This window comes from Carassius carassius, chromosome 3, assembly GCF_963082965.1.
Source record: "Carassius carassius chromosome 3, fCarCar2.1, whole genome shotgun sequence".
Classification (NCBI taxonomy): Eukaryota; Metazoa; Chordata; class Actinopteri; order Cypriniformes; family Cyprinidae; genus Carassius; species Carassius carassius.
Window position 1 is genome coordinate 40,349,199 of NC_081757.1, and position 15,694 is coordinate 40,364,892.

Consider the following 15,694-nt stretch of genomic DNA (forward strand, 5'->3'; position numbering starts at 1 on the left):
AAAATCACGTCCTTCTCTCACACACAGTGAACAAGCCCACCATGTCACAATCTCACCTTCAATTTAGTGTGAAAGAAACCGCTGCTGTTGTCCTTGCAACATTTGATTCAGTTCAACAGTGTGAATTCTAATGATGCACATGTATCGAAAAATTAACAGACTAATTCCTGATATATGTTACAGTTGGTTTCCTGTTGGTGTTCTCATAATTCATATAGATTGAATAGAATTCCTGATTATAATTAGTTTTTTTTTTGTTTTTGTTTTTTTTGTATTTGTCTCTCTTTGACAGAAATGTCAGAGCTTCAGGACTTTTCATGACCCTCAGGGCTGAGAACCTTCCCCAAGATTCAAGAACTCCTAAACACACCAAACAGACAGCAGATTATTTATAAAATATTTATATTATATGAAATTAAGGTATTTTCAATAACACACACACACACACACACATACATATATATATATATATATATATATATATATATATATATATATATACACACGCATGCACACGCGCATACACACACACACACACACACACAGTACAGTATTATTATAGTAAATACTGTAAATAGGTGTAACCTCTGTAAGGCTGATTTAATATAGCAACTATTAAATTAAATTGAATTATAAAAAGTCTAAGTCTAAACTAAAATGAAAAGTTTAGCCCACATTTCTAATTAGCATATATGTTTTTTTTAAATCAGGATTTTCACAATTTTCACAATTAGACTGATAAAAAATATATATATATATATATATATTTGTTTTTTGTTTTTTATCAGTCTAATTGTGAAAATTGTGAAAATCCTGATTTTCCCCTCATCCCCCTCTTTTCCAAGTGGAAGTATATTATATATAAATGGATTTAATGAGGGGAAAAATACAAAGATGCTTTAAAACGGTGAAATGTTCAGTGTTTTATGGCTCTTTTGGAGCACGATCATGTGTGTATAATATGTGCCGAAGCGGAGAGAGCAAAAGAGGAAGTGAGGCCATGCTGAGAGAGGGAAATGGGCTAGAGGACATTTCACGCTCATAGTGGCCAGTGAATTGGAATGACTGCAGCGCGGCATGATTTGAAGGTCAGGAGATAGTGGATTATATTCCAGAGGTAGAGAGAAGAGGCGGATGACGGGGAGGGGGATGGAGGAATAAACACACTCTCCTCCCCTCCTGCATTCTGTCTTTCTTTCTCTGTTATTTCTTTGTTTTCCCCCCTTGTCTTTTTTTTTTTTTTTTTTTGATTACAAGACAGGAAGGCAGAATGAAAACGCCAAGGCACCAAACCGACAGCCATTAGTCTCACACATCACGTCCCATGTGCACGAACACACGACACGCTGAGAAATCTCATTTTAGTCTTCTCTGACGTACTACCTCCCCATACTGGCCACTAACATCTACCCCCAGCCAAAACGAGAGAGAGAGGCAGAAAAAGAAAATGTGTTTTACACAAACAATAACAGCGCTATCAGGCAGAGCGCAGCATTCCGAGAGCGTGATTTAATAAAAACAGAGCGGGATTGAATTATCATATTTTAACTGGATGTGTGTTTCAGTTAGAATGTGTGATTCAGGCCTACAAATGATCCGAATGCTTTTCTGAGGTGCAAGACAGCCCTCTCTCTTCCACTTGGTGCTTCTCGAAAATGGAAAAGAGGGGGATGAGGGGAAGACAAAGAAGGTAAACTAATAAGCCACTCGGATGTCGGTGACACAGAAAATAAACCAAGATGGCTGGAAAGCCAAAGCTCTTGTTTGATCTGGATCCACGTACAGTACGAGTGTACAACAGAAGCCCAGACACGAGAGCTTGATGAGGTTTATCCACATGATTGCGGTAATCAGATGGAATGAGATGCGAGATGACCATCTGTATTTGCCCCAGACGGTGCGATCGCTCCTCAGACCCTCTGAGGGATTTTACACATTTGACTAATGTGGAATGGAACAGCACGACACGGCAGAGAAACAACAAGGAGACACAACAAATGTCAGGAGAAAACATGCAAATCAAGCAAACTTGTGTAATTAAATTAATTCCAGAAACACGCCGACTTTTTCTATCTGCCTTGGGCATTCAGGGTCTCTTTGGTAATGATGTCCTTAAGCAAAGCAAACGGCAGGCAAAACATGCTCCCTTTTCCCCCACCTATCCAACACTCACATTCCGGCTCTGAATTAAAGATTTATTTATTTATTTATTTTTCATGCACTGATGTAAATGAAATTCAGGAGTCCACTTTTAGCGGACGTCACAATGGGGTTGAGAGGATTCTAGGTTGTTGTGCCTGTGCTGATGCATGTAAACATGCACAACAAAGGCAAGCGGCCAATCCACGGCTCCCGGATGCTCTGTCAACACGGACTTAGATGTCTAATAGGCAGAGAACAGGTGTCAATCATCTCGCACAGCCAATGGGCTCGTCTCCTACAGATGCAGCATGCCGGACTCACACATTTCCTTGTGTGCAGCAACCATACGGTACATACAACAGATACAGATAGATTTAGAAACGCAAACACAAATGATTCCTACATTTTAAAATACAGATTAGCAGCATGCTGATTTCATTTTGAAATACTGCTTGATAACGCAAAATCCATTGAAAAGCATGCAGCTCAGATGCAGTATGTTCTCCATCCAGAACATCCACATGTCCTCAGGGCAGCACACAACAGACAAGAGAAATGAACACATTTCACATGCACAGTTCAGACACGACCGTAAATACAAGCTTAAAATCAAACCTATTCTTCAATTCTTTAAAAACAATAATAAAAAAAAAAAATACATAAAACAACAAATGATATTTTCACAATAAAAAAAAAACAACAACCACTGCAATTGAATTTATTTTTAATAAGATATTTAAAAATGTAACTATGTTAATTGAATTAAGTATGTTTATTAATATATATATATATATATATATATATATATATATATATATATATATATATATATATATATATATATATATATATATATATATATATATATACACACAAAATAATCTAATTAGCATGTTTAGGTTTGCATAAGAGTCTATTATAAGTTGATTTGGCATATATAAAATCACCATTTATGTAGACAAAAATTGATTTACCTTCAGAGATTGTCCAATTATATTAATGAATGTTTTTATATGAATACATTCATTTTTAACATGTTACACAGCAAATTACTATTGCAGGTAACTTTATAGAATCAAGAGGCATATTCATTTGACATAACTAAAAACAAAAATTGGTTATGTTTGATGTTAATTAGTCATTCAAATATGGCAAATTATTCAAATATAATAACTATATACTATATATTAACACTTCAACCAATTTGGGTTGTTAATGTACGTTAAATAGCCGAAACTAAGCTAAATTTGTAATGGCTCTATAAGAACATCTATGTTGCCATGTTGGTCACAATCTCTTCACAACAACTACAGGCTGAAATGTCACAGAGAGACAGTAACTCTCAATGTGATGTTTACAGTGAATGAATTTTACATTTAGCAGAACAAACTTCAGTTCACAGTTCAGTAGGGTCAGCATCTGAAGCTACAGCACATGCGTACAGCATCTTATGCATTTTCCAGATGGGATAGAAGGCGGCCACACTGTCCTCGTCCATATGAATGACTGCCCGTGTTAAGCCCTAAAAGCTGTCATTAATCCTGGATTTGAGCTGCAGAGCTGAATTTTGGTCATGTTATCAGAGCGGAGACCAAAACCGCCATATTCAGCAGCACAGCTGCACCACAGCTAACCGGCTAAAGCACTGAGATGGTGATTTAGATACTACTATATCTAATCTAAATATTACAGTTCACATGAAAATTTAATTGTAATGCAAAACAATAAAAATAAAATAAAGGAAAAACAATTCTTGAAGAAAACAACATTGGCTTAAAGTTTAGGCTAATACAGCAATGCAAGGGTTGTTTCCCAATATTAAAAATGATACTCTGAAATTCTGTACAAATATGCAATGCTTTGTGGTGTAATGAGCCTAAAATGATATTTGAATGCACATTCTGAACAGAAATACAGAAACAGTATATAAAATGATGAAACACATGAAACTTCACACACAATTTTTAAAGCCACACCTGTGTGTATGTTTTTCCAATTAAAATTAGCATTCAGATGTGATTTCAGGTTTATTATTACAAAACAAAATATTGCATAATATAAATAATTTTGCAGTATTGTGATGCAAGTGTGAGACCTACATTCTTCCTCTTTCTCTCTCACTCTGTTTTCTAACACAAGCAGGCCAAGCTGATATCACAGCTATTGATACAGCCACCAGTGCCAGTGTAACAAGCACTGAGACCTGGACCACCAAACATACACACATTCACCTAAATCACGCAGTTATACACTCCGTCAGTGCACATGCACATGGATATACACATGGAAACATAAAGCTGGGCCCTAAAATAGACACACAAAATCAAAAGCTGAACAGTACAAACACACACACACACACACACACAAAATATATAGATCTATTTAGGTATATTAAATATGAAGTGTTTGCATATGTGTGTATGAACACATATGTATGTTAATTCTCATGAATCTGCCTGAAGAGTAAGAGTAACCTTAAATAAGAAGTTATCATCTTAAAACGGCCAGATGAGAATGCACACATACACACTCAAATGAATGAAAATTTGAGCTTGCAGGCAACACATCATGCGACACACACACACACACACACACACACACGAACAAAAATGCTGTGAAATCAAAATCACGCTCTCCACTCACTGGTAAAACTGAGCCATTGTTTCAGAGTGTGTTTATGAGTGAGTGAGAGTGTGAGTGTGTGTGTGTGTGTGTGTGTGTGTGTGTGCGCACTTGTACTATGAGTATATCCGTACAGATTTTCCAGTCTAGAAGAGAGCAGATGCAGCACAGCACTCCATGTGGCTTGGAAGCAGAATTACATCTCACATATTTAGCATATGTTTGCAATTTTACAGTAGAGCTGGTGTTAACATCTAATCTAAATAAGATAAAATTGAAAAATATACTTGATACTGCTTCTGCACATTCGCTGATACTTAAAAACATATTAATGTATGACACATTTTTACACATTTCAGACATTTTCTGTAGTGTTTAGCATAAGGTGAATGTGAAGACATGCCAATGTGCATCTCGTTGCAGCGTGTGTCATTATATTCAGAGGGTGTTTGCGAGCATTCGGTCCTCCAGCCAGACTGGGTGCTGCTTATTTCTCCATCACAGCTCAAATGGGCTCCCACGCTGGAATAAATCACTGTCGCCACGGAAATGCAGCGACAGCCATGATAGATGGCTAAAATGTTTGTGTTGATGTCTTTAGTGTTGCCGGTAATTTGGTAAATCTCGCCTTTTTCTGTTTCTCACAACATTGCATGTGGGGCGCAAGGTATCTAAACTTTGACACGAACCATGAGAAGGGGCCGTACTGTGACCACCTCTCGGCACAACACAACATTGCTAAAGTCAATTTAAACATCTTCCTGTCAAAAAGTCCTGTTTATGTATGTACATGTTACAATTACTATTGTAAATATTGTGATAAACATACCTGTATAAAATAGGGTAATGATAATCATTAAATATTCAAATCAAAAATTGTTTTCAAAATGTTCATTAGCCTGTAGTTGATGGTAAGTATAATTCATGTTCAAGGGTTTAATGGTGCATTAAAGTCCTTCATTTAATTTCTTATTTTTGAGTTGGCAAGTTATAATAATGACACTTACAATTACAATTACATTTGAACAAATGTAACATTACTACAGAAGGTGAATCTTTGCATCCAACATGTTTTCTCATTCACACTCCCCCAACTCTGAAGCTCTTGGTTAAAAACAGTAAAAGCAGTTTCACTTTGTGCTGATTTTCATGTGTTCTCAACTGGATTAACATAAATTTTTTTTGGACATGATTTGAGTGCACCAAAAGTGTTCCTCAGTGACCGTGTTGGGGGGGGGGGGGTGCACTCATTTGCATTCGGGTCACAAGTGCAGTTACCCCCATGTGTAATATGTCAACACGACGTATGTAAGTCTTGCATACGGCACAACTGTCCGTCACGCAGACGCATCACAATGACAAAGTGACTTATTAACTTTTGGCCAAAACCCCACTCCTACACAACACCCCAACACCCAAACATTTTTATCAGACCGGTGAGCCAACCCACCCAATGCCTAAAAATAGACCCTGACACCCCCGTCACACAGCAATTGAGACATGAACACCCGTTTCTGATTCAATCAGATCTATACCAGTGCAAACAGTTTCACACACGTAGAACCTGCAACACAGCACCTGTGAACTTGAAGACACTAGTCAAGGCAGTTGGCCTGCTCCTGAATCCAGAGCCCCCCCAACAAGCCAACGCTTGCACCTGGCAGGATAAAACAAGCGTGCACTCCCCACAAACTCACTTACAATCAATACTTTCAGCCAACACCACGCAACAGTCCCAGCTTCACCGCACACACACACACACACACACACATACACACACACACACACACAGGGAGAGAGAGTGCAACTGCACTCCAAAGAGCAGAAAGCAGTGTACTGACCTTTCTGCCTCTCTTTTTTTGCCTCCTTCCTTTCTTCCTTGCCCTCCTTGACGTCCAATCCACACTTGTCTTCTGGCTGCTGGAGCTGGGGCTACAGAAGTAGAGAAATGGTAGTGTGTGAGTGAGAGAGAAAGTGAGTGATCCTACTCAACCAGACTAGAGCGGGTGCATTAGTGTGATTTCACACCCAGGCTGCAGCCCTGCCTACTGTCCTGATGGGGTTCCTGAATGTGCTGCTTATTTAGAGAGCCGGCGCGCTGTACCTGGGCTTGCAGGCAGGCTGCTTAAAGCAAGAGCCAACATCTAGAGTGCATAATACCCCCACTCTCTCCCTCTCTCCGTGTCTCTCTCTCTCTCTTTTTCTCCCTCCCGCACACACACATACACAAACACTAGTAGTATGCTCTCCTAGTCGCTGGCTGGCTGGAGAGGTACACGCCGGTTCGGGCATTCACGGGACCGTGGTGTGCCAAGACCTCCGAACCTTTGAGGGAGATGGTAGCCGGTGCGAGAACACACAAAGCGGAGCTCTCTTTTCTTTTAGAGTGTTTAGGAGACAATTTCAGCAAGGGATTGCACCCAATCTACTAGGATGATCCAGATGGATGAGTTATAATATTCTTTCCAGTCTCTTGCTCTTTTTGTCTGTCTGATTCTAGTTGTTTTAGCCTATTATCGAGCTGCCACATGTTTCTGCTGGGGGAATGCCTCGCGCTTTTGGATTCGGTTCCTCGGCCGCTTGTCTCGGTGGGGGGTGGACGGGTGCGCTAAATTGTGACTCAGGCTGAATGTGTATTAGTCAAATTTATTATTTATTGCCAAGCCACATTCAGTTTCCCCCCTCCGCACACGCAGATAGATGGAAAAGGGGGGTGGAGAATCAGAGCTGGAGTTGAAGGGGGGTGCGGGGTCAAGGGTGTGAGGGTTTTATTGTGGGTGGAGGGTTTGAGATATAGCCAGTGGTCATGATTTGGTGAGCGAGGCCTAGAGGGAGGTGAAAAGAATATATAAGATATTAATTTAATTTATTTATTTATTCAGCCAGTCCGCATGCCTTATCAGGCCAGTGTCTCTTAATGACATCACTGGCAGCTTCTCCAAGCTGTCCAAAATTACCCTGCCTCTCATTTTTCTTCAAAATGACTTCAATTCATTGTGTGTGTGTGTGTGTGGGTGTGCGTGTGCTCGCGCCAGCGTGTTACTGCCTATATCTAAAATTGAGAATAATGCTATCCAATGGGTCCACACTTTCATGCAAGATAGCCTGAGATCCAAAAAGCTGGAAGTATAAAACAAATAATACAGAAAAAGAAATGATAATTAAACATAAAAAGCCAATAAAAATATATACATGTGCAATAAATGTTATTATCTGAAAATATCAGGCTTTTTAAGTTCTCCTCCAACTTCATTAGTGATTTTTGAAATTTTGGACTTAGGAGCAATAATTCAATACAGCATTTCCCAAAAAGTGATATAATGCAATTAATATCAAGCACGTAAAACACCTTTAGATTTGTTCCAAACGACAGAGGTATGCAAGCCCAAACCAAATAATGTATGCACTTATTTCCATAGTGCAATTCCCACACACTAGTATGTTCAGTTTCACTTTAAATAAATTTGTTTAATCTTGCCATTTATATATATATATATATATTACGAGTTACGTAATCAGATACGTAATCAAGTAACTAGTAAAGTAACGCATTACCTTTTAATTTACAAGAAAATATCTGAGTTACTTTTTCAAAAAAGTAACGCCAGTTACTTTGTATTCCCATTTTTTGACTGACAAGCCTCCTGTTCCCATATTGGGAGAAATCGGAAGTATGGAGGCATTGTGTGCGCTGTGTGAACATGTTACTGTAGTTCTAGACTAAATGTGAATGTGCATTAATTCATCCCACTCACAAAAAAACAAAAAACAAAACAGATTTAGTATTCATCAAAATTAATCAAAACAGTGAAATGCAAACTCAGAATATGACGCAAACCTGCAATAACTAAATATATTAAATAACACAAATGTATCTATTCCCATTTTATTAACAGTGTCTTTGCTGCTGACCTTTAATGATCCAGTTCAACCATACTAATAATTAAAAAATGACTTTAGATAAACTAACAATTGTGCTTCATTGTTTTTTTTTTATTGCTGAAGAGTGTTGAACCTTCTTCTCCTGTGTTCTACTGTACAGACGTGAATTTACTTTTCCTTCAGCCTGAGGTTTATTCATTACACTTTTTGGTGTGAAAGGGCTTTTACATTTGCTATAAATAGAACTTCTTATATTAAAAACAATCAAGCCCTGCTCATATTTAAAAAGTAACGTGAAAGTAACGCAAAAGTATTGTAACACATTACTTTCCATAAAAAGTAACTAAGTAACATATTTAGTTACTTTTTTAGGGAGTAACGCAATATTGTAAGGCATTACTTTTAAAAGTAACTTTCCCCAACACTGATATATATATATATGTATTTCCGTTGTTAATACAGTTAGATTTAAAGGATTTTTTGTGGTGCGAGGGAAACTACATTATTTACTGCCATTTTACATTATTTTTTATAATTTATAGAAATTGTGACAAACATTGATGTGTCTTTATTTATTTTTCAATGCACAATGCAACTTATTTTATGGAAAATATGGTGCACATTTTAAAACTCTTCCTAATCACACAAATCTGAATCAACAGATTGGCTCATTAGAAGAGACTTCAAGACCTGAAAATGGATAGGACAGATAAGGGAGACCTCCAAAATGTGTCCTCTAAAAATGTGTGGGAGGCTGTTTACTGATTATAAATATTGCAATACCAATCCAAATGGTCAAAACCTAGGAAACTGTGTGTGTAAAGTACAGTTGAAAAAGAGTGTTTGAGTCTTCGTTATTGACACTAAAGTTTAAACCAGCTTTTCTCAAACTGGCACTCAAGCTCTACTTCAGACATCAAGTTGTGACCCCATATAGTACCAAAATCATTCAACAAAAAAGTACATTTGTATTGTTTTCAAGGAAAGTTTGCATTAGGTTTGCACAAGTTTGCATTAGGTTTGCACAAGTTTGCATTAGGGATCATCAGTTTAAGCTATTCTTACTAAGTTTGGCCACAGGTCTCTGTAGGCCTCAGGCCAAAAACAGCAGTCTGAGAGAACACAAAACCACACACTGAACCAATGATTCACATTTCATTTAAGCTTGGATAACCACAAGCCCTATACCATGACATCAGACGTCAGACCAACGACCAGCACACCTCACATAAGTTAAAACATGGTTTATATATAGAAACCCACTTTGGTTCCTGCCTTTCCCCAAACCATCGGAACAGCTCATTCTGGTGAAGTTCAGAAAGCCATTGTGCGCAGGTAAGATGAGGGTGCGGAGGAAATAGTCACAGCCATTTCAGCACAACCATTAAGGCCTAGAACAGGGACTATTACAACTCAATCATTCTAATACACTCATAATCATCCAAATTTTTATACATCAGTTTTAAAAGCCATGCTTAAAAAAAGAACTAATTTCCCTTACAGAGACAATTTAAAAGAAAGAAAGAAAGAAAGAAAGAAAAGCTTTTTTGAAAGAATGACAGGGGGCAGGAGGAAAGAGGGAAAAAGACAGAATGAGGAGGAGAAGGTGGAGGATATTCGTGAATCAGGACAGTAGTCCTGTCATCTTCAGCATTTTACAAGCCCACAGAGATATGGATTGGCTAAAATTAACACGAAGGATAATTAATATTAATAAGGGTGCCCGTGTTGGCAGGGACTTTTAAATGGGTTAAGTACAACTGGTCGAGCTGACGAGGTGGGGGGGAAACCTGTTAACGCTCATTCTCAATTAGCTTTCTCTGAGTCGAGCTCGTCTGGCACACTATAAAAGACTAACCAACCCTCCCTCCACACTATTACCTGCTCCAAACCTCAACCGGTCCAAAACCACACTCACACAGACCCGGCAAAACACTTAACATGACTCACTTAACTCCAGTCAGGACCCTCTCTTCCTCCATGTCTCCACCTGTCTCTGCTGCTGTTCTTTCCTGCTGTTTTGGAACTTTCAATTCTCCTGAACAGCATTATGATTATGTATTATTAATATTTCTGAATTATTACTCATTTTCTCCCTAAAAAAATGGAGTGCTTTAATTCACATTTGAAGTACTCATCAAGGCGGTGTGGCGAAATGAATGTGGAAGGATACATTATATTTGCAAAAATGCAAAGAGCACATCAAATATATATGGAAATGATAAAATATTAAGGATTAATTTAAAAAAAGATAATTTGCTTAGGCCAAAATTGTCTTTTCATTAATCCCACCTTAGGTTTTTTTTCACCTCGTTTTAACTAAAACTTCCATTGAGTTATTAGATATATTCTCTTTTATATTTAAATATAAATTATATATATATATATATATATATATATATATATATATATATATATATATATATATATATATATATATATATATATATATATATATACAAAACTGTGAGAATCTGAAACTGGGTTCTGTTTGAATATAGGGGCTAATTTTCAGTCATAAATCAATCATAATTACAAATATCTCAAGCAACAATTACAATAGCAGACACTCATATTATAAAGGTGGAAATCAATCTGTGATCATGTCGTTTATCTAAACAATCGACATTGTGCTTCAGGAAAACTCAGTTTCCCATGACCAACCTCATCCTCTTCCTGTGCTCAGTAGTGGCAGCCATTCATATCATAACAGCCATTTTAAACAGCAGACTGGTGGCTGGAGACAGAGCTTATGTGATGGTGTCTAAGGCATAGACAAAACGTGAAGGGATACTCACTATGTGACTGCTTGTGTCACATAATCCACGGACACACACACACACACACACACACAAACACTCTGACTGAGTGAATGACTCATGTGCCTTACTGTGACCCCATTAGGACAGTAAGGTTATGGGTCACAGAGTGAAGTATTTTCTGACATAGAACCAGGGAGAGAAGATAGATGAGACAGAGATCATAGACAGAGCAGGACTTTCACATTAGTCAAATTTAGAAGTCCATAAAATAATTGTTCTTTTGAAACGCCAGTTAGAACCCATGTCAACAATTCTATTAATTTTATTAATTAATAAAACAGTATTTGAAAATAAAAAGTGAAATGTGTCAGTAGATATATATACAAAAATAAAATGTCTTCCCGTTAAGGGGAAAGAAGAAGAAGAAGAAGAAGAAGAAGAAGAAGAAGAAGAAGAAGAAGAAGAAGACGAAGAAGAAGAAGAAGAAAATATATTTAAAAACAATTAGATCTCCTAGACAGAAATTAGATTAAATGGAGAGCAAATACATTTGAAGTCTTATGCTCCTAAGACTTGTATCCTGTAAATAAATAAATAAATAAATAAATACATAATTAATAAAAATAAACAGTCTCTCAGAGTTGTTTTTTAACTTAAATTAAAACTATGAAACTATTAAGAAGCTCAAATAAAATACAATGTAAATATTAGATGAAATTATTATTATTATCTTTTAAATTATCGAAATTACTAGAACTTACTCATTTCTTAGGAGACATGAAAATAGATATTAAAGCTATAAACTGAGAAGCCAATTCTTCCTGAGCTATAAAAGACCAATCTCTGAACCGGTTAATAAAACAAAATGAATAAACAAATGAATGAAATGAAAGAACCAGTTTGCAGGGTCAAGCCATCAGTCTGTCAAAGAGACCCCAATGGCTTTCTGAAGAGCTTTCCATTGTCTGGTGCGATGAACTTGAGGTTCAAGCTTTCCAGCCCAGGGGTGTGTCTGTCTAATCCTGACCCCCTGCAGCCCGTTGTTCCCTCACACACACACGCTCCAGCTGACGCCTGCCCCAATGACCAGCACTTCACCGCACCACTGAATAAAACACCCCATAATGAGACAGGCCACAAAATGGCTCCTCCACCAGCACATATAGCTGGTGCTGGATGAGCGTGACAGAAGAGAGAGAGAGAGAGAGAGAGAGAGAGAGAGAGAGAGACAAAGGGGGGCAGAGTGGAGAGCAAAAGACCGAAAAACAGCAAAAAGGTCACATCTCTGCTTTCAATACTTCCTCTTTTCAATCATTTCCTATCTTCCATCCGTTTTTTTTTTCTGTGCATTTCCTACACAGTCATTTTATTCTTCCCTCTCTCCACTCCGTAGAAAGTACTTATTATTGAGGAGACAAAGGAAGGGAATGTAGGGAAGAGACAGGTGGCTGTGTCTGAGGGATGAGAGAATCACAGGAGTGAAATCCAGTCTTCCCTCTTCATTGAGCATAAGGTGAAAAAAGGCTGCGTTCGGTTTTTCTCTACAATTGAGATGGCAACATGCGGAACACAGAACAATCTCTGTTGCATCTCAATGCATTTTTTTTTTCTTCTGGAAGACCTCAAATCCCCTAAGAGAAGCAGTGTCCACTCCTTCCTGTCCATCCAGTCACACTTAAGTCATTTTCTCACATTGTTTCAGGCACTATTATGCACAGAATGCTCCAAATGCATTTCAACTGCTTTATTTCTATTTTCATTATAGCAAACATCAGCTTAAAGAATATAAATGTACCGGATTGGGTCTCGGTCGGACTCCAGAGACACGCGGTCCTGGATACATCTGTAAATCATTTCATCTAGAAGATGAAAGGTGCGTTTCGGCCTTCATTGGGTCTGGTTTCGGACGAATGCGCAGTGCGGGACCTCTAGCATCCCCACCGGGGAGGACATGGTGGACAGCGTTTTGCTTGGTTAAAAACACGCAAATGAAGCAGAGTGCACTGACCTCCACTCTCTCTAACATGCACAATCATACTGCAGCTGTCTAAAGACTCAAATTTAAACAAACAAGCAGCAAAAATATTCTTAATGCCTTGTAATGCATTACATGATCACATGAAACCACATTGTAATACACATGATCTGCAAATGTTATAATGCAGTTTAATTTTGTTTACAATTATTTATATAAAATATATATATATATATTTATTTATTATTACACAAATGCTTCAAGTAAAGCGTTACAAAATTGTTTTTACCAACCCTAAAAATTGTTTGGTCTATATGCATGCAACAGCAGGATACATGACAGATTCAGAGTCATCAACCCTAAGAGGGATGCTAGATGCTATTATCTATGTGATAAGTGTTGTGCACAATTTAGAGCATTTAAGTCATTAGCTGCTGTTTTCCACAGCAATTCACACACTTCAGGCTTTTCTGTCTGGGTCACGGGTTCAAGAGTTCATTATGACATGCATGATCACCCGTGCACGCACGCGCACAAACACACACACACACACACTCGCAAACAGCATCATTCCACATTTTAAGTTTAAAGCAATGACAGGCAATTAAAGTCAGCTTAACCTTGGGCCACCATGCTTAATTAGAGTGATTTGAGTGGTGTGGTCAAATATTCTCTAGAAGAGGAAGTGACACAAATACGTGTCATTCTTCTCACAGATCAGAATTAAAATATCAGCATCCTATTACACTAAACAGCCCCCTGAGCTCGCTCTCAAACCACAGAAAAAGGACATTAAACTCATGCAATCATACAGCTAATCAATTATGCATGGATTGGGCTATATTTTCTTTGCGGGTGTGAAGTACAAAATGTGTTGTTGTTTTTTTTTTGTTGTTTTTTTTACGCAGTAGCAGTTGAAAGTTTAGACACATCTGCTAATTCTTTATTACTAATTTACATATTTTAGAACAATTGTATAATGCAGACTATGAAATGACACAAATGGAATTACAGGAATAATTTGGGGAACTAAAAAAAAGCAACCAATACTATTATATTTGAGCTTTTTCAAAGCCCCATTATGTGAAAAAAGTGTGGGGCTTGAATACAAAATTGATCAGGGTAATACATCTGTATTGATAAAAAAAAAAAAAAAATATATATATATATATATATATTAAAAATATCTCATGATATGCAACATTGAAAGTCACTGTAAAACTAAAATTAAGAAATAAAAACAAATATTAACTGAAGCTGTAAATGAGACAAAGATAACTGAAGTACATTTTTACAAGAAAACACTATTTCAGCCTTTCTACATCAAAATTTCAAGCTTTTTTTTATGTGTTACCATTGTAATTATTTGTGAAATTTACTAATTTCTAAATGATAAAAAAAAAAAAAAAAAAAAAAAATTCTTCTGCTCATCAAGCCTGCATTTATTTGATCAAAAATACAGAAAAAAAATGTAAAATAATAGTTTTCTATTTGAATATACTTAAAAAAAAATAATAATTTATTCCTGTGATGCAAAGCTGAATTTTCAGCATCATTCCTCCAGCCTTCAGTGTCACATGTCACATCCAGTCTATCACATGATCATTTAGAAATATTCTAATATTCTGATTTATTATGAGTGTTGGGAACAGTTCTGCTGTCTAATATATTTGATGAATAAAAGGTTAAAAAGAACTGCATTTATTCAAAATGAAAACAAAAATTCTAATAATATATATTCTAATAATATATTTTCTTTACAATCACTTTTTATCAATTAAACACATCCTTGCTGAATAAAAGTATTGATTTTATTAAAAAAAAAAGAAAGGAAAAAAAATTACTGACCAGTAGTGTATATTGTTATTACAAAATATTTATATTTTAAAAACATAGCTTCTTCTTTTTTTTTACTTTTTATTCATTCATCAAAGTATCCTAAAAAAAGTATCACATGTTCTGAAAAAATATTAAGCAGCAGAACTGTTTCCAACTTTGATAATGAATCATCATATTAGAATGATTTCTAAAGGATCATGTGATAATGATCCTAAAAATTCAGCTTTGCATCACAGAAATAAATGATCATTTAAAGTATAATAAATTTAAAAGCAATTATTTTAAATTGTAATAATATATCACAATATTACCGTTTTTTCTGTATTTTTGATCAAATAAATGCAGGCTTGATGAGCAGAAGAAACTTCTTTCAAAAACATTAAAAATAGTAATGTTTCCAAACTTTTGGTCTGTACTGTATATATACTGAACGTGTGCATTGTCTTTACTACCCAATGAAAAACCATATTTT